A 19063-nucleotide genomic window follows, 5' to 3' on the forward strand; every position below is an offset into this window, starting at 1 on the left:
TGACTTACTGTAATTTTCATTGGGAACATGGCAGGAGTCAAAGGGTTAACCACTTCCACAGTTCTGATATGGATCCCACCCCCTTCTATTTTTTTTAGGGAAAGGTGCTAGCTAACACCGTAAACTTAACAAGTGTTTAGTTTGATGATAATGCATAGGAACAGTATCTTTTCTGTGTTTAATAAAGTATTTCAAAACACTGAAACACAGGGCATTATTGACAGTTTATCTTCCTTATTCTGTTGGCCTTCTACAGTAAGGAAGTAGAGGAACTCACAGTGTATCTTTCAAAGCCCTCAGAAGAAATGGCATTCCTAGCAAGTTTGAAAACACACACATACAACTTAAGAGTGGTAGGTCAAAGTTATTAGCAAGTCTTTCAATGTAATCATTTCATTGATTACATTCATGGCTGGAATATGAGCAATGCAGTTCCAATCTCTTAAGAAGTGGGCTAGGACATTTCTTTCAAATTATAGACCTATAAACTTAACCAACATTGTGCCTAATTTATGCTCCAATTATTTACTTCTCAAACCTGAGAGTTGAGCAGATCCTGGTTATCTTTTTGGTTTTTGCTGAGGAGCAGGCTGGAGTCAGAGCTGCCCATTCAACCATGGGGTGGGTCACTGATTGCATTTGCTCATGAATCTGTGACAGTAAATACAGTAATGTTCTTTTGTTCGTCATAGATCTGGCCACTTTTGACATTACCAGGCCATTAGGAAGTGCCACTTTTAATTAGGTAGATTTAAATAAAAATTTGGAATGTCAGTAGCTTCCGCTAATTAAAATTCTTTACTTCACCATTTGTTACATCTTATTCCATTGGATTTTGAACGAATTCCGTATCTGTGACCCAGGTTGTTAAGCAAGGATGTAAACTTGCTTGATTTAATTTTGTTCATTAATTATATTATTATGAGTTTGGGGGTGGCGGGGAGTAGGCAGTACGCTGGATCTAGCAAGTGTTAAAATCTAAAACAAGGATTGAAATTCCTGGAACATTCAGGCTAACGTCCTGGTGCCGGTGGTAGCCTATGAGCCATTAATGAAACAATGGAACTGGTTCTGTGCCAGACAACAAACTACTTGCTGGTAGTTAGAAAGACAAAGACCAGAGTTGAAAGTTGAGTCATGTGAGCAGGAAGGAAGAAGCTGAAAGCAAGGCAGTAGGCTGGGAAAGCAGAGGGTCAGAGCCATGCCTCATTTCTGCTTGAATGCGCTTTTCATTGCCCTCCCACACAGGATCAGTGATGGACATTGCCTAGGGAGAGTTCCATGGGCCAGGCAGAGGCCTGGGGGGGGGCAACCTCATTTGGCCCATGCGCTGCAAGTTCCCCAACTATGGTCAGAAGATATGGTGACAGAGTGATGTAGCCCCATGCTGCTCTCTTTGATAATCTAATTATCTTTCCTTGCTGAGGTTTATGTCGTCTTGGTGCTGAGTCATGGATTAGACACAGTTAACTGGCATCCATACAAGGTTGGAGTGGGTGGAGCATTCATCTTGGACTCCTTATTGACTCCAGTGGGTGTGTATTAATTATAACATCTATTTTGCTGGTGTTCTTCTGACATAGGAAGCAGAGGTTGGATGACCATCTGTGATGGATGCTTTAGCTCAGGAGTAGGCAACCTAAGGCCCGTAGGCCGGATGAGGCCCAATCGCCTTCTCAGTCCGGCCCGCGGATGGTCCAGGAATCAGCGTGTTTTTACATGAGTAGAATGTGTCCTTTTATTTAAAATGCATTTCTGGGTTATTTGTGGGGCATAGGAATTCGTTCATTTTTTTCCCTAAAATATAGTCCGGCCCACCACATGGTCTGAGGGATGGTGGACCTGCCCATGGCTGAAAAAGGTTGCTGACCCCTGCTTTAGCTGCATTGCAGGGGGTTGGACTAGATTACCCTTGTGGTCCCTTCCAACTGCATTTCTATGATTCTACGAAATGCGCTCTAGCCCTGCTGAAGGCTTGGTAACCAAGTAACCTGGCTGTTTCCTTACTTCCCCAGCATGCCCATCTTTGTTTTCTCCCCTTACAATGACAATCCTATCATTGTCCAGTCAGCTAACTGAGGACAGGCTTGCACTGTCAAAACAGATATGCACACAACCACTAACATTTAGCAGACTTGTGCGAAATTGCCCCAAATTTACCCAAACACCCATAAGATACTAAACAAGCCTCACTAAGCCCTTTATTGCTCACCTGCCTAGTAGATGCTAAAAGCTGTTTTCCTTGCTTTTGCACATAGATTTGCCAGCAGCTGTTTCAACATTTATAAACACTATTCCTCCTGATTGCCAAATAACCATAAATTCATTTATGCATATTTTTGTATTGCAGGCGTAAAAATAATTACATGTCTGATTAAATCCACTTATGCCTTCATGTCTTACTAAATCTCTAATAGATATAAATTGTTGAAATGCATTGCATCGGAACACATAAATATTATGGGTGCAGCCTAGTTTATCTTTACTATGGTCTGAAGCACAAACAATGAATGGAAATTGTTATATTCACACCATTTCTTTCAAACTGGAGCCTCAGTATTTGCCCTCATGATAGTGTGATGCTCCAGGTCAATCACTGAGGAAGACCATTCCTTATCAAAAAGTTAAGTTATTCTCTCACAAAGCAGCACATATATTAACAAAGAGAAGACACCTAGCGCACTTCAGTGAGTAACGGACTTTTTATGGTATGAAGGCATCCATTGTATATTTTCCTTGTCCCTACATCAATGTTATTCTAAATCACAGCACAGTACAATCCTGGTTCCCTTGAAGTGATCCTGCTTCCTTCAGCAGAAGCAGAATCTGACCCATACCATTTAATGATGTGTTCAAATCTATCCCTAATATTGAATCAGGCAAATATCACTGCAATGCTTGGTAATGGTTTGACTACTATTAATTCATTTGGTATTCATTGTGTTAGCACTTATCATAATGAATTCATTTGGTATTCATCTGAATGTTGTAAGTATTCCGAGTGATACTGCAATTTAGTATTAATTGATATACTACCTAATTTCCCCTACAAAGGAAAAAATTGTGCTCTGCTCATGAAATACACTCTTTTAACATTTTATAGTGGTAATAATGATGAGATTGAGATACCTAATTCATATATTGGACATTATTCTTTTATGGTAATGCCAAATCAATGTTGGAATATATGATATGGTACAGAATTACCGTAAGGAGTGTGTGTGTGTGTGTGTAACAAGATAAAACAATTTGCTTTAACCTTTAAAAGTGCTTTCATCAACAGGTGAGCACAATAAACGAGTTGCATGGTACTATGCGTTTTATATCCTCTCTGGAGTCATGGTTTCAGTTTTCAGCTGAAGGCGAGGGGAAATCACAGCTTCGGTTCTAGAATTCAGACAGCCAATTGGTTGTGAGTAGACCTCAAGATGCACAGGTCTTGAAGAAAAACAGGAGAGAAGGGCTGCCCATTTTAGAGATTTCAATTCTTTATATGAAGCTTAGGTTTCAGCATCACTACGCCTCTCCCTCCAGGCAACCCCCATGTGCATGAAATTAGGCCAAGAGACACATGAAATTAGGCTGAGGGGCATGTGTCCCTCAAACCACAGGTTGCTGACTGATTTTGGTGATGTATGTAAGGTTGTGAAATAAACTAGAAACTTACTTCTCTCTGTGTGCTAGACATATATTTGTTTTGTTCTCTGCTGAAAGTGTGTAAGGGAGTGATTGCATCAGTGTGGACAAGGACAATGTGGTCAGCCAGACCCACAACCCTAAATCCCTCTGCACCAGGGCTGGCTCAGCAAACAAAAACCTTCTCTGAAGAGTTCCCACAAAGATAGACTGGTTGCCATAAATGTAAAAGAGATGAATATTCAAAGGGAAGTATAGGTTTAATTGATTTCCTATATCTGCATGGTGAAAACTCAAACATGATGAATGAAATGAATTGTTAGATCTGATATGTGATTTGGAGCATAATGGAGTTTGAAAGAGTAACCTGCAACCAGGTGACTTATCTTTTGAGGTATTTGTCATGGTTGTTGGTGTAATAAGCAAGTCACCTCATCAGAATTGGACATTTGAGCAGGGTTGGGAAAGAAACAATTCTTCGTTTGTCCGTGGGAGAAGAGGGTTGAGGGTCACAAACCAGAGGCAATACAGTAACTGTGCAGGCCCATTGAATTATAGCAAGATGTGCACGTTGTGCTCTTGTTCAAACTCCATATGTTTTTAAGGGGTGCACGTGCGGTGGAATAGTTCTTAGTGGATTGTACACAAGGTCTCCATGCATCCACTCTCCTTGGTATGCTCAGTTTAAAGGCTAAAATGAGTCCTATATGTATATGCCAACATAGTTCAGTCCATAATTATTTCAAAGAATGGTCCAAAGTCAATTTAATCTGCTAGTGCACAAGAGAAGTTTGCTTCAAACTCCTGGTCTTTTATTAGCCCTTATTTCTCTAAGCAGGTAAATTTGGGTAAGTAGGCTCCAGTGAGTGATCTTTCATTTCCTTGAGATAGAGAGCAGAATTGGTCAGTGTGGTTCTGAGGCTTTCCTTTCCATGGCAAAATAAAGGGAAGCTTTGTAGCCATCATTAAATACATTCACTCTAAGATTTACTGTGGTAATCGTGACAAAGCAAATGGCTGTTTCTTTGGCAGCAAAAGAGTTTTAAGAAGACAGTAGGCATTGTTGTTGTTTGCCTTGCAAATTATAAAATACCTCAAAAATTACATGGTGTCAAACCGTGTGACATAGATTACAAAAATAATATATAGCTCTGAGTTTTATTAAGAAAATTACACCAGATTAACTCTTAGTATCCTGAGACACGATAGCATATCTTAAACTTTATTATTACATAGGAATGGTATTTTGTTAGAAGTATGAATTTTTGGAAAGCAAAATATGGGGTGCGGGTGGGGAGAACAAGCTAAATTGTAGGGGGGTTAGATATATTTCCTCATTTAAAGTAACTGTGGATCTTAAATTCAGCTAATTTATGAAGCTAATTGAATTTTTACTTATTTGCTCAGAAGCTGCCCTATACCAGATCAGACTATTTGTTCACCAGTATTCTCTAATCTGATTGGCCGTTGCTTTCCAGAGTCTTAAGCAGAAGGCCTTCCTTGTCAGCTTCTATCTCTGGGGTGGGAAACCTTTTTGCTCCAAGGCCATACCTTTTATCTCCGCCACCCCGGCAGGCCAACTTTGACCGGTTCCCCATCCACTTGCCAATCACTTGACATCAATATCAGCCAACGTGCAGGATGCTCAAGAATGCTTTTTGCAGTTTTAATTGTAGACCCTGCTCCCTCCCTGCCCCAAAACAGAAGCTTTTAATTAAAGGAAGATGTCTGGAACCTAAGCAATAAATACACACTTGTTACACCATGTACTAATTTTCCAGAAAAGGCCTAATTCTGACATTGTAAAAAAATGGGTTTTTTGAAAAATATACTATCCTCTTATCATACTAATCAATGTATGCACTTGTTATCCCACTTGCTTGGAACATGTGTCTCTACACACACCTACAAACTATGTATTTGTGTTCAGGGATTAAGCCCTTCTGGAACACAAATGACTTTGGGGTGGGGTGCGAACCATTTTCCACTGCAACCCCTGGCTCTATTCTGCTAGAAGTTAGGCTACCGTCTATCCAGTGCTGCCTGTATATAATACAGCACATTAGCTGATGATCCAGTGAAATTGGTCCTTTACTGAGTGTCCTCTCAAATTTCTATGTCAGACAGCTGGAAGGTTTTCAAGCATGTTTCCAGTTGTGAGTAATACTGAGCATCAAGCATGCTCCTAAGTGTCTCTTTGTGGCAATACTTGTAGATTTAAGTGGTATTAATTAGAAGCTAGTGTTCATAGTGGAGGCGTATATGAGGCAATAAATACCTTTTGTGGGTGACTGAAGGCCACAGAGCCGTGAATCCAAGGTGTTTGATAACCAGAAATGCTGTTTATTACAAGTGAGACGCAATATGGTGGCCCAAAGCCTTAGTGTTTGATGTAGCCTTGGAGAGAAAGGGATCAGACTGGGGCAAAACTCTAAAGAATATTTTAAAACCTGCTTAATGGTTTGCTAATTGCAGGCAATATCACAGGACATATCAAAGAGCAGCTGCTTAAAGCTGTAGCACTCCATGTAGAGCCATACTAAGTTTTTTAAAAAAACTAAAATAAAATGTAAAACAAATAATAGAGCACCACCAGTGAAAAGTATACATTTATCTGCCTTGAATCTCAATCCAAAATAGCTTATCTGCCGGTATTGTGCAACTGTCCATTGCTAAAACGTGGTTAATAATAGCCTTCTTTATATGGATGGCAGGGGTGCCAACTTGAATAAAATATTGGGAGGGCCCAGGTAAGCCCGAACCTACATAATCAATCACAAGATGCAGCACAGGCACACCATCTGAATGGCAGTGCCCATTAACTTTGTGGGGGCAGCCCCCTTAAATATTTTATTGGCGGGGCTGAAGGGACCTTGGCCTCCTAGGAGTTGGCTCGTATGATGATGATGATGATGATGATGATAATGATTTTATTTATATCCCGCCCTCCCCAGCCATAACCGGGCTCAGGGTGGCTAACATCAAAATATAAATACATTAAAACATAAAATCCAGCAATCGACTGAAATACAGTTTAACATCGGATTAAAAGTTCAGAAGGCAACCGGCAAATTATGACTACAGGGGTTGGGAACCTTAGGTACTCACCAGGCTCAGCTGTTTATATGAGCCAGTGAGAGGAGTTAGAGAGGCCTCTTATATATAGGGTCTTGTAGGAGGAGAGGGGTCAGACTGGGCCCTGACCAAAGGCCTGGCAGAACAGCTCCGTCTTACAGGCCCTGCGGAAAGATGTCAAGATGATGGGTGGTGTAAAGTCAAACACAATTTAAATTAGGTGTCAGGAACCTGAGGCCTGCCAAATATTGTTGGACTTCATCAGCCCCAACCAGCATGGCCAACGATCAGAGCTGATTGGCAATGTGGTCCAGTGACACCTGAAGTGTTGCAAGTGTTCCCACCCCAGATAGGAAGCATGTGCTTGCTGTTCTTTCCTCCAACCAGATTCCAGCAGGATTTAAACGTCACACAGACTAGTAAAGTAGGTTAAGCTGACAGCAAGTAACTTGCCAAATTATCTTAATTAGTGATGGATTCACTAATTCAAACTTCTCTTCTAGCCATGGTCAGAATATCAACAGGTTGGCAAGAGCTGGGTACAGAGCAATGGGAGCTCATCACCGTCACATGGATTCGAACCGCTGACCTTACGATCAGCAAGCCCAAGAGCCTCAGTAGTTTAGACCACAGTGCCACCCATGTTCCTTAAGTGGTGTGTCGAAAGCACACCAGTGCAAGTAGATAAATAGGTATTGCTGCAGCGGGAAGGTAAATGGCATTTCCATGCACTCTGGCACTCATCACAGTGTCCTATTGCACCAGAAGCATTTTAGTCATGCTAGCCACATGACCTGGAAGCTGTCTGTGGACAAACACCGGCTCCCTCGGCCTGAAAAGTGAGATGAGCGCCGCACCCCATAGTCGAATTTAACTGGACTTATCCATCCAGGGGTCCTTTACACCTTTACCTTTCAACAGATCCATAAGAAGGAGATTTGAGAAATATGTAAAGAGCGTAAAATCCTTGATGTGTTTTAGAATATTCATAGAGCACTAGAAATCCCAAACCTGTTTTACAATATGGGCTGGGGTAAGGTATTAAAATTTCCAACTTGCCTGTCACCCTTTACCAACAATCATGTGAATTTGTGCTCACAGTACAAGACATCGGGAAGGCCAAGTGTAAAGTCTGTTTTCCCCGTTTCAGATGTGCATAGCCTGGGGCACTGTGTTGCAATCTAATGCCACTTGTTGCAACAGATATTTTAAAGACAACCCTGCTATTCTCTGACCTTGGAGATCCTACAGGAAATTGGAAGTGCAAACACTCGGTTTTGCATAAAAGCAGCATCAGCTATGATGCATATTGGCATCTATTCCAGCCACAAGAACATAACCACAAAACAGAAAAAAAGGATCAATATAGTTTGGAAATGAGGATGCTAAAGTAAAAGTAGCTGTGGCTGTGCTTGTTTTGTTTAAAAACAAACAAAATGAGTCATCTATTGAAGATTGTAATGAAAGGTTTTTTGTTTTTTGAAAAGGTAGTCTAGACTTGCTAGCAAGTGAAAAGGTAATATTACCTGCTCTCTGCATAAAATGCACACCAACAAATAAGCAAACAACAATCCCCACTTAGTTGTTTTTTCCCCTGCAGGTGACAAATTCTGCTTTGAGAGAATTTAATCTTAAAAGACCGTGACCCATAATAAAAAGGTATGTCACCGAAGGTATTCTACATATGCAGAGAAATGGCATCCTGGAGCCCTTATACTATGGAAGCAAGTAGAACCGATGGAGAATGGTAAGTAACGCTTTACTTGATCTTCACTTCTATAGCTTGGACAGTAACAGAATAGTTATAAAGTCCAATTAAATAACACACGAGTCGAACTTAAGGCATAGACTTAGCCTGGGGGCAGAAAACAGGCAACACATTCTTTCTATATGGTTTCTTCTTTCATTTTTCCTGTGAAGGGGAACGGAATATTTTCTAAGTGCATCAGAGTTGATCCAGCTGCAGCAACTGAACCATTTAAAAATCCTAACTTGCAGTCAGAGAAGGTGTTCAGCTGTTTATAGAAAGGCATAACATCTCAATCCACAAAATAGTTTGCTGGAATGGTAACATTTCCTTTGACTGGCACCCAGTTTTAATATACTATTGGGTATTAAGGTGAATTTAAATTGTTGGAACCTTTTTCCATGTAATATGTTTAGGTTCGGGGACTAATTCTGATATACACCTTTGTAAGCATAGATTCTTATGCTTTCACTTAGAACTGAACTCCAGATTGGCTTAATTTTGCAGCCTCTTATTCAATGGCTTTTTGAAATATGCTCACCCACATCAGTTATTACAGCAGCCATAGGTGAAAATACATAGTGTGACATTTCACATATAATGCCAAATTGTGACTTGTCTCTACATGAATAATCATGGAAGGAGCCTTGGACTTCTGTACTCCATCTCTTTCTTCCCCAGCTCCAATAATAATAATATCTGTATCTGTATCTGTATCTGTATCTGTATCTGTATCTGTATCTATATCTATATCTATATCTATATCTATATCTATATCTATATCTATCTGTCTATCTCCTGCCATCTGGCTGGGTTTCCCCAGCCACTCTGGGTGGCTCCCAACAGAATATTAAAAACATGATAAAACATCAAACATTAAAAACTTCCCTAAATATGGCTGCCTTCAGATGTCTTCTAAAAGTCAGATAGTTGTTTATTTCCTTGACATCTGATGGGAGGGCGTTCCTCATATCCCCAGAATAATAGTAACTTCCTGTTTTTCAGCAAACCACAAGTTACTATTACTTCTAAACCAGCAAACCATGGCTTGTGCTTCCCCTACAAACCAGGATTGCAAACCAGGGTTTACTGGAAATTAGAAAGTAACTAATTATCTTAAGCGTGTGTGGGAAGGAAGGAACGAGCCCGAGTTTCCTTCAAGGCTCAGCCTCAGTTACATCCGAATGAGATACCTGTGATTGTGAAGCTAGTACAGAATAGTGGTTGTACACAAAACTCTGAACTGAAAACCCCAAGTTAAAATTTCAAGCCAGTCATGAACTATAGGTTGTTCTTTGGAAAGCTCCTCTTTTGTAGTTTCTCACCCCAGTGGCAATACAGGGCTACCTTATGCAGATATCATAAAGATTGCTGAGATACATAGATGAAAATGTAAGGAAAATGCTACATATATACTTAGGATGGGACCATAAAGCATATATTATGTGCCTAATGGAGCTTTGAGCATTATTTTCTTAACCAGCAGTGCCCTGTGCCGAGCTGCTTTTGAAAAGTGGAGAAGGGGATTTCAGAAATAGATTGTGATAAGGCATAGGGATGTGCTGCTCAAAGAAAAACATTCAAAAATCCCACTGGGCATGGTTGTTAACAGTGGGGCTGAAGGTAATATTAGATGAAAGGAAAAAATGACTAAGGAAGAAAGAATAATTTACAGAGCATGCTAGAATACTAGAAAGGTAAATGGTTTTCTTTAACCATTCTTATCATGTATTCTTTCTTGCTTTTCTGTTCTTGTTTGGAAATTACCTAAGAAATTTCCCAAGATATGCATTTACAAGACATATGAAGCCTATGTTGACTAAAAACTAAACAAAACACAGTATAAGTTTAGTAATCACTGGACCAAGAGCATTTACCTGCTTTAGATTACTTACTATAATAGAATAGTCATATCTATTTCTATGTTTTATTTGATCTGATGATTTTTTTTATGTTTAAAAAGATTTAAAACATTTTATAATATCTTTACGACCAACAGAGAGCATCTCATTTAATTTTTTGTGTAGGAACAGCACCCCGTAATTCCATATTCCCCATCAAAATAATCATTTGCACATTTTTTCTGTCAGCTGTAACACCGAGGTTATTCTGTGGTGACTTAATTTGCAGATATTTCTGTAGAACGTGCTGCTTATTTCAATATGCTTTTGACTTCCTAAGAAACTATCAAATTCAGCTCTGAGACTGGTGTTATTCCCTTAGGGAGTCCCAAATGAATTTGAATTTTCCAAGGGCTTCATGCACCATTTGTTGTTTATTCCTTTGTAATAGTATTATTTCCATTATGATAATAGGATTATGTTCATCATAACATGTGTTGTCTTCCATAGCGTAACCTCACCTTTTCCCCCAGGAAAAGAGAGAATGTGAAAAGGTTTCGAGTGAAATACAGTCCTGTGGTCATAAAGTTTTAATGCATGTTTCATGCAAGTTGGTATATGGTATTTAAACAGTATATAATGGTAATTAAAAATGTTGTAAACTGCATTTGAATACATGCAATATATGATTTAAGAAAAAGCCACTCATTCAGTTAATATTTTGCTCCAACTAAGTACAATGAATTAATTGCATTACATTGAAGCTGTTCTGCTACGTACAGCGCCATTTAAATCATAATATTGTGGACAGTACCTCTCAGAGGAAAACACTGTGATTCTGATATAGCATCATTTTCTGAAACTGAACTGATGCAGCAGCTGGTATATCTCGACATGTTTTCTTAGTGCAGATCTTAAGATTAGTTATTACAGCTATAGGTTTCATTGGCTAAACTGTGAGAATTTCAATATTAACTGGACTTTGGGCTATGCAGGAAATCCATTAGGTAAGTAATGAAAGATCTCCTAGATCTTCCCCTGCCCCACCTGCCTGCCCAACACCTTAATAGAAAAACAGTGTCATTTATGTGTGTGTTTATCTAAGAATCATTCAATCAAGATAGAGAGCGATTTTCCATGTGGCTCTGGTGCCACAAGCAGAACTTGCACTTTATGGTACAGCTGGAGTGACTTGTGTGTTGCTTTGGAACATAGCAGTGTGTGTGATTGAATGGTTTGTACATAGCTCAGAAATGGGGGGATAATGTGTAAGTGTGGGAAGAGATGAAGGGCATAGCAAAAAGCCATTCAGTGTGGAACCATCTACAGTTATGGCCTGTTGTCACTCACTATCCCGAAGGATATTTGCAGTGGCAAGTAGCATTATGTGATGAATATGTCTTTCTTGCTGGTGCACTCTGTATGAATTGCATTTCTTTGGGGCTGAAGCCCATTCACTCCAAATTTAATGTTGCTTTTAACCAGGGGTAGGCAACCTAAGGCCCAGGGATTGGATCCGGCTCAATCGCCTTCTAAATCCGGCCCACGGACGGTCCGGGAATCAGCGTGTTTTTACATGAGTAGAATGTGTCCTTTTATTTAAAATGCATCTGTGGGTTATTTGTGGGGCCTGCCTGGTGTTTTCACATGAGTAGAATGTGTGCTTTTATTTAAAATGCATCTCTGGGTTATTTGTAGGACACAGGAATTCGTTCTTTTCTCTCTCTCCAAAATATAGGCCAGCCCACCACATGGTCTGAGATATGGTGGACCGGCCCACGACTGAAAAAGGTTGCTGACCCCTGCTCTTAACCCTCCTTAAACTGTCCTTCGCATTTCAGTAGTTACATCTGTGGCCAATTCACGATTAGAGAAAAGGGACGTTGCAGCAAAATATGCGTGCAAGCTAATATAATACGAAAATGAATAGCTGCGACTATTTTGTGTGCTGCACGGAACCAAAATTATTCCACAAGCTGGGCAGACTATGAACTCTAAAGCAACTTTACAATCCTAAAGCTGTTTTGATGTTACAAACCACAACTGTTACAGATACTAGCTGGGTACACTTGTGCAGGTGGATAATAAGCATGTATAATTAGATGAAAGATACATAATGGTTTGTTGTTGGTTACGCATTTACAACAGCTGACGATATGCTTAATGTGTAGTTCACAAATTAAGACAATTACTTATGGCTCCACGGTTAACCAGGAGGATTCCTTATGGACTGCAGCACAAAAACACTCTGTACCTCTGTATGAGGTAGATTCCCAGTGCTGTCTGTAATTTGACCTCCAGCTATCAGTTTTACCCAAAGACATTAAAAAAACCCATCGTGAATTGTAGGTGGCATGTTTTTAGCCATCTAGTAGAAAGCATTTTAACTCTCGCCATATCCAAAGAAAAAGCTTTGTGTTTCATCTGAAATGTTAGCATTCAATAATAGGTCTGCATGCAAAATATCTGGTATTTTGCATTTTTACATTTGTGTTAGGGGTTTAGTCAAATGTGAATTAATTTTTCTTTCCATCCTTCACTTTACATTTAATTAAAAAATATCAAGTAAGATATCAGCTACATACATATTTGCTTCAGATTCACTGCATTGTACCTAACATACTTTAGTGCATCTATGACCATTTGCACTTGAAGACTGGAAATATCCAACTCCAACAAGAATTTCAAGCAAGTTTTTCCCCCTAGAGCACTGTTGTATTTTTTGCTATTTTATTTAAAGGCTTTTGGGTTTCATTTTTCATTCTCTTCCACATTGTAAAACTACTTTACAATTCAGTAAAGCTAATATACAAAAAATAATGGTGCCAAAATGCAAGATTTTATTTAGAGCTTCCTAAGTGCAGAGAATGGGATGCGGGTGGCGCTGTGGGTAAAACCTCAGTGCCTAGGGCTTACCGATCGCATGGTCGGCGGTTCGAATCCCCGCGGCGGGGTGAGCTCCCATCTTTCGGTCCCAGCTCCTGTCCACCTAGCAGTTAGAAAGCACCCCTAAGTGCAAGTAGATAAATAGGTACCGCTTACTAGCGGGAAGGTAAACGGCGTTTCAGTGTGCTGCGCTGGTGCTGGCTCACCAGAGCAGCTTCGTCACGCTGGCCACATGACCCGGAAGTGTCTCCGGACAGCGCTGGCCCCCGGCCTCTTAAGTGAGATGGGCGCACAACCCTAGAGTCGGACACGACTGGCCCGTACGGGCAGGGGTACCTTTACCTTTTTAAGTGCAGAAAGCCATGAGGCAATATGAACTGAGCCAAGCTCAGACCTTGCAGAAAATTGGGCCTAGCTTGCAGTGATACCCCTTCCTGTAGTAACCTGGGGAACCAATGGCCGAGAAGACTGGAGTTGAACGTTTTAGATGTGGTAGAAGTGACTTTCAAGGCCTGGAATTTTCTAGAAAGTCTCCTTGTCTATTTACATCAGGGATCCTGGGAAAATGTGGATCCCAGTTCCATTCTGCTAAAAGGCCTGAGCATTTTTCATTCTCTCCAGTGGCAATTAAAACTTCTGAGCATGCTCTGAAGAATCTAGGAGTGTAAGCGGGGCTTTTTTCCCCCCCTAGAAAAAAAGATGATGGAACTCACCATGAACTTGTTCTCTTATAATGGCAATGGCACCCACCTGAGGGGTGCAAGAGCAGTTTTTGTAAGTTCCAGTTGGAAAAAAAGCCCTGAGCCTAAAAGATGCTAAAGCCTTCCACAAAAGAATAATGAGGGGGATTGGTGAAGATTGCTGGGAGGGGCAAGTTTGATTTTCCCCAAAAAGAAGTGGAGGCATTTGTGGAGTGAGTATTCTCTGAGGAAGCTCAGGCAAAGCAACCCACATATGAAGAGAGCTTGTCCATTATAAATTCTGAATATGACCTCAACAGAATCTAACTGTTCATTTGTTCTAGGAAAATTCTCTTCATCTACTTGGCAGCAAATAGAACTGCTAACCCAAGTTGAAAAACTCTGGAAAGCCAGATGGTGATATTTAAATTTTCATTCAATCAAGTGTGGGCAAAGAGATTTATTTGACTATAGGTTACTACTCAACACATCCAGGTAGTTGAATTGTCTTTAAACCAATGGGACTTAGCATTTCAACCCCGCTTAGGGAAGTTAACGTTATAGGGCACATTGGGAAATTATCCACAGCAAGACCTGTTGTGTCTATTATTATTATTATTATTATTATTATTATTATTATTATTATTATCAATTTTATACATTTCAATAATTTTACCATCATTTTAATATTTCAGAACTCAACTTCCTTCCCCCGCTTTCTGCGGTTCCTCAAATTTATTTTTATATTTTCTGCATATTCCAAATTAACTTAATTTACTCATTTATTCATCTACTTTAAATATATACTCTTATAAAACTGCAGGTTATTACAATAATTTTTAAATAATTTGTAAGCCAGAGGAAGTCTTATTGAAATGAATGAGTACTATATACAACAGGGGTCAGCAAACTTTTTCAACAGGGGGCTGGTCCACTTCCCTCAGACCTTGTAGGGGGCTGGACTATATTTTTTTTGGGGGGGGGAGGAATGATGCAAATGCACCATGAGCCATGGTGGCTGCTTACCTGTGCCTTGCGAGCGGCAGGGGCTGGCCGTGGCGGCGGAGGGACGATGAGCGGCGTACAAAAGGGCTCCAGAGAGGGGCTGCTTAAAATGGCAGAAGGAGGGAGGGAGGAGGCGCCGGCGCCGCCGAGGGAGGGAGAGGGAGGGGGAGGGAAAGAACGTGCCCGCTGGCAATCCATGCGGCGATTCCTGGACTGTCCGTGGGCTGGATCTAAAAGATAATTGGGCCTAATCCGGCCCGCGGTCCTTAGTTTGCCTACCCATGATATACAAGAACAAGAGAGGAGGATGAGTAGTAGTAGTAGCAATAGTAGTAGTAGTAGTAGTAGTAGTAGTAGTAGTAGTAGGAATAAATAATAAGTTTGTTATTTATAGCTTGCCCATCTGGCTGCATTGCCCCAGCCAGTAGAACTTACTAATGAATTCTGCTCTTAATCGTTTGCCATTATTGTATTTTAAATAATTGGGTTGCCCTTCAATATTGCTAGGGCAGTTTGCAAATTATAATACAGTCGTACCTTGGAAGTCAAACAGCTTAGTTCCTGAACGTTTTAGCTCCCGAACGTCACAAACCTGGAAGTGACTATTCTCGTTTTCAAACTATTTTTGGAAGCCGAATGTCTGACGGGGCTTCCAGTTGGCTGCAAGAGCTTCCTGCAGCCAATCAGAAGCCGCGATTTGGTTTTGTAAGTCGAACGGATTTCCGGAACGGATTCCGTTCGACTTCCAAGGTACAACTGTAATGAAATACAAATAATTGTGAAAGCGAAAGAACAGTATATAAGAGTAACAGAAAATAATATTAAACATTTTAAACGCCTTTTTAAAAAATTTCTACGTGATGAAAAGAGCTCAGAGTTCTCACTCACAGGCAAACCTCCCTCGCAAGATCTTTCCACAGTCAGGGTGACGCCACTGAGAAGTTTGGTGTGAAATGCGTGCCTTATAGGAAGTCCTATTGACTTGTCATGAAGAGGAACTTTGTTTTTAAACAAAATAAAAAAAAATCCTTCCAGTAGCACCTTAGAGACCAAATAAGTTTGAGCTTTCGTGTGCATGCTCACTTCTTCAGATACTTCAGATTCTTCAGTTTTTAAACGTTTCTCTTGGCAACACTATAAACATCTCCCAATTCTATCCTGTTTTTTTTTAAAAAAAAGAAAGTATCACACCAGAGTAGATCCTACTATAGTAGCAGATGTGGAGCTATCAGGGTTCGATAAGCATTTTTGCATAAATTATTGCATAAGCAAAGTTAATCATTATGTACAGGTGGTATGCCACCTGTTTAATTCAGTCTGGAATGGATCTGAATGTGGCGAAACAAACTGAAGAACCCCCCACAATTAAAGTTGTACTTATCAGCCAAGTGAGCACAAATAACAATTCCGTTTTGTTTATATCTGAAGAGACTTTGTGCAAAAAAAAGAGAGAGGCTCATCTTCAGCAATGTCTTTAATATCTCACCTGTGGAGCTATACAGTTAGGCTGAGATTGACAGATGGTATCCACCCTTGTCTAATAAGAATTTTGTTGGCAGCATAAATTGAGGGCATTTAATAGCGTGTGATATTTTAGCTTTAATTCTCAAGAAATGTGTACTTAACCTCATCAATAATTGCTAATATGATGGAAAGGCTTTATAAAGCCAAATAATAGGTTATCAAATGAAACCTGTTTTCTGAAGAAATATGCTCCTTACTAAAACAGACCTTGAGACCTTTGCTAGCAGGTATACTGGAATCCCAATTTTGCTTGTGTTCTATTAACATAATGGTTTTTGACTCTGTCAATGTGCAAAATTTAAGAAGCTAAAGAGAAACTAGCAGACAAGGGGAAAGGTGGGGTGGATCTGTTCAGAAGACACCTCCGCTGGCAAGTGGGGAAATTATGCGTTGAAAACAAATTTTTGTATACATAATGAAGCACTGGTGGTGCAGTGCCAAAATAGATTTGCTTCTCTCCTTCTTTAATTAATATTCATTCTGTGAAATATGGATGGTTTGAGGGGTAAGAAATGAGCAATGCAGGTGGGGTGTGCGTGTCAGTTTGTGTATGTAAATTCAGACATGCGATGGATGGATAGATTTACCTATGTAGTGACAAACTCTATTTGGGAGTACTGCTGCAAAGTTCTAACCTGCCCCCCCGCCAAATAATGATGGGCTTTTAAAACAGCCAGGCTAATATGCAAGAGAAAATCACCATGTGTATAACACCAACAATTATTTTTAACCTCTCCTAAATTCCTGGCCATTTTGCATTGGTTTAAAACACTCAATTTACACCATCAACAGACTGTTGAGACTAAGGGGACCCACAATAAACACAATAGGTAGGGAAGGTCTATTTTAAGGCCTGGGATTGCTCTTCTTGTCCCAGCCAATGCTACGGGTTTTCCCTGTTTATCAAGGCTTGAAACCGTTTCCCAGAAAGTGTGCAAATCCAAGCAATTTAGGAAGTCTCTTGAATAAAATTCCCCTAAATGTCCTTTGATACTGGGAGCCATTATATCCTAGCCTGACTGTCTGACTTGGACATAGTTCAGATGGTTAAAGCAATGTGCTGATAATGCCAAGGTTGCAGGTTTGATGCCCTTTTTTTTATTAAGTTCAAATCATTATACCCCTTTGCTCAAAACTTAGCACCCCATAGATATTCCTGAGTTGTCCCATTTAAAGAGAAAGATACTTTAAGGCTGCAGTCACTGGCAAACCTAGGGCCGCAGCTCAGTGGTAGAACATCTGCTTTGCATCTCCCAGGATCTCCTGGTTGGTTTAGGGAAAAAAATTGTATCTGAAACACTGGCATGCCGCTGCCAGTTAAGGTCAATAACATTGAGTTAGATGGAATAGCAGTCTGACGGTATAAGACCACTTCCTATGTTCCCATGTAATACAATGGACATTGTGCCATGCTTTGTAGGAAAACATGGAGAGGTTGGGTAAAACACAGAGATAACATAACCTCCAACATTTATCTGATGAAAATATTTCAATAATAATAATAATAATAATAATAATAATAATAATACCCCACCCAACTGACTGGGTAGCCCCAGCCACTCTGGGCAGCTTCCAACATATATAAAAACATAATACAACATTAAACATTAACAAAAAAACCACTTCCCCATACAGGGCTGCCTTCAGATGTCTTCTCAAGGTTGTATTGTTACTTATCTCCTTGGCTTGGGGGTTACATAACTCCATACCCTCCAACATTTCTCTGATGAAAATAGGGGCATCCAGAGCCTAGGGCTTGCTGATCAGAAGGTCGGTGGTTCGAATCCCCACGACGGGGTGAGCTCCCGTTGCTTGGTCCCTGCTCCTGCCAATCTAGCAGTTTGAAAGCACATCAAAGTGCAAGTAGATAAATAGGTACCGCTCTGGCGGGAAGGTAAACAGCGTTTCCATGTGCTGCTCTGGTTTCGCCAGAAGCGGCTTAGTCATGCTGGCCACATGACCCGGAAGCTGTACGCCGGCTCCCTCGGCCAGTAAAGTGAGATGAGCGCCAAAACCCCAGAGTCGGCCACAACTGGACCTAATGGTCAGGGGTCCCTTTACCTTTAAGGGAAAGTGGGACAATCCAGGATCAAATCAGAACCTGGGATGGCTTCTCTAAATCCAAGACTGCTCCTGGAAAATAGGGACACTTAGAGGGTCTGAGATAACTAAGAATATGGCCAAGGAATGTGGCACTTGTCTATGTGATTGTCATCTTAGCGCTTCCTATTTCTCCCATCATTGCTTCTTGTCTAAATATTAACAGGTGAGCTTGCTTGCTCATTCATAGATAACCAGAACACACTTCTCCAGAAGTGGTTATTTAGCATGGAGACCTGTTTAATTGAAATCACAAATGTGACTAAGTTCCTGCTATGATGTGATCTGACATAAATGATCATAGGAAAAAATTGCCTCTTGCTGATCCCCACTATCTTACATCTCAACTTGCTGCAAGATTGAGGCAAACGGCACCAATTTACTGCTCCCAACTGCATGATAATGGACACTTTGCGGTGCACTCTCCCTTCATTACTGTACAGGTCAGGGCTGTTAACAAGGGGCTCTTGCCACTTCTGACAGATAGTCACTACCAAGATGAATGGCAGTAGCCACATGACCACTTAAGACTCTGCTTTCACTTTCCAGCACCTTTAGAGCACTTACTT

The 19063-nt window shown here is 40.5% G+C and overlaps 1 long non-coding RNA gene across 1 annotated transcript in view; it reads left to right on the plus strand.

The window, feature by feature from the left end:
• The first annotated feature begins 287 nt into the window (after positions 1–287).
• LOC310745891 overlaps positions 288–19063 on the plus strand; it is a 53894-nt gene continuing 35118 nt past the window's right edge. Inside the window, exons 1-2 of the long non-coding RNA XR_014540433.1 lie at positions 288–353; positions 8312–8458. This is a non-coding gene — a long non-coding RNA (uncharacterized lncRNA). The remainder of the gene's footprint in view (positions 354–8311; positions 8459–19063) is intronic.

Source organism: Podarcis filfolensis (genome assembly GCF_964270895.1).
Source record: "Podarcis filfolensis genome assembly, chromosome: 12".
In the NCBI taxonomy this organism is placed as follows: domain Eukaryota; kingdom Metazoa; phylum Chordata; class Lepidosauria; order Squamata; family Lacertidae; genus Podarcis; species Podarcis filfolensis.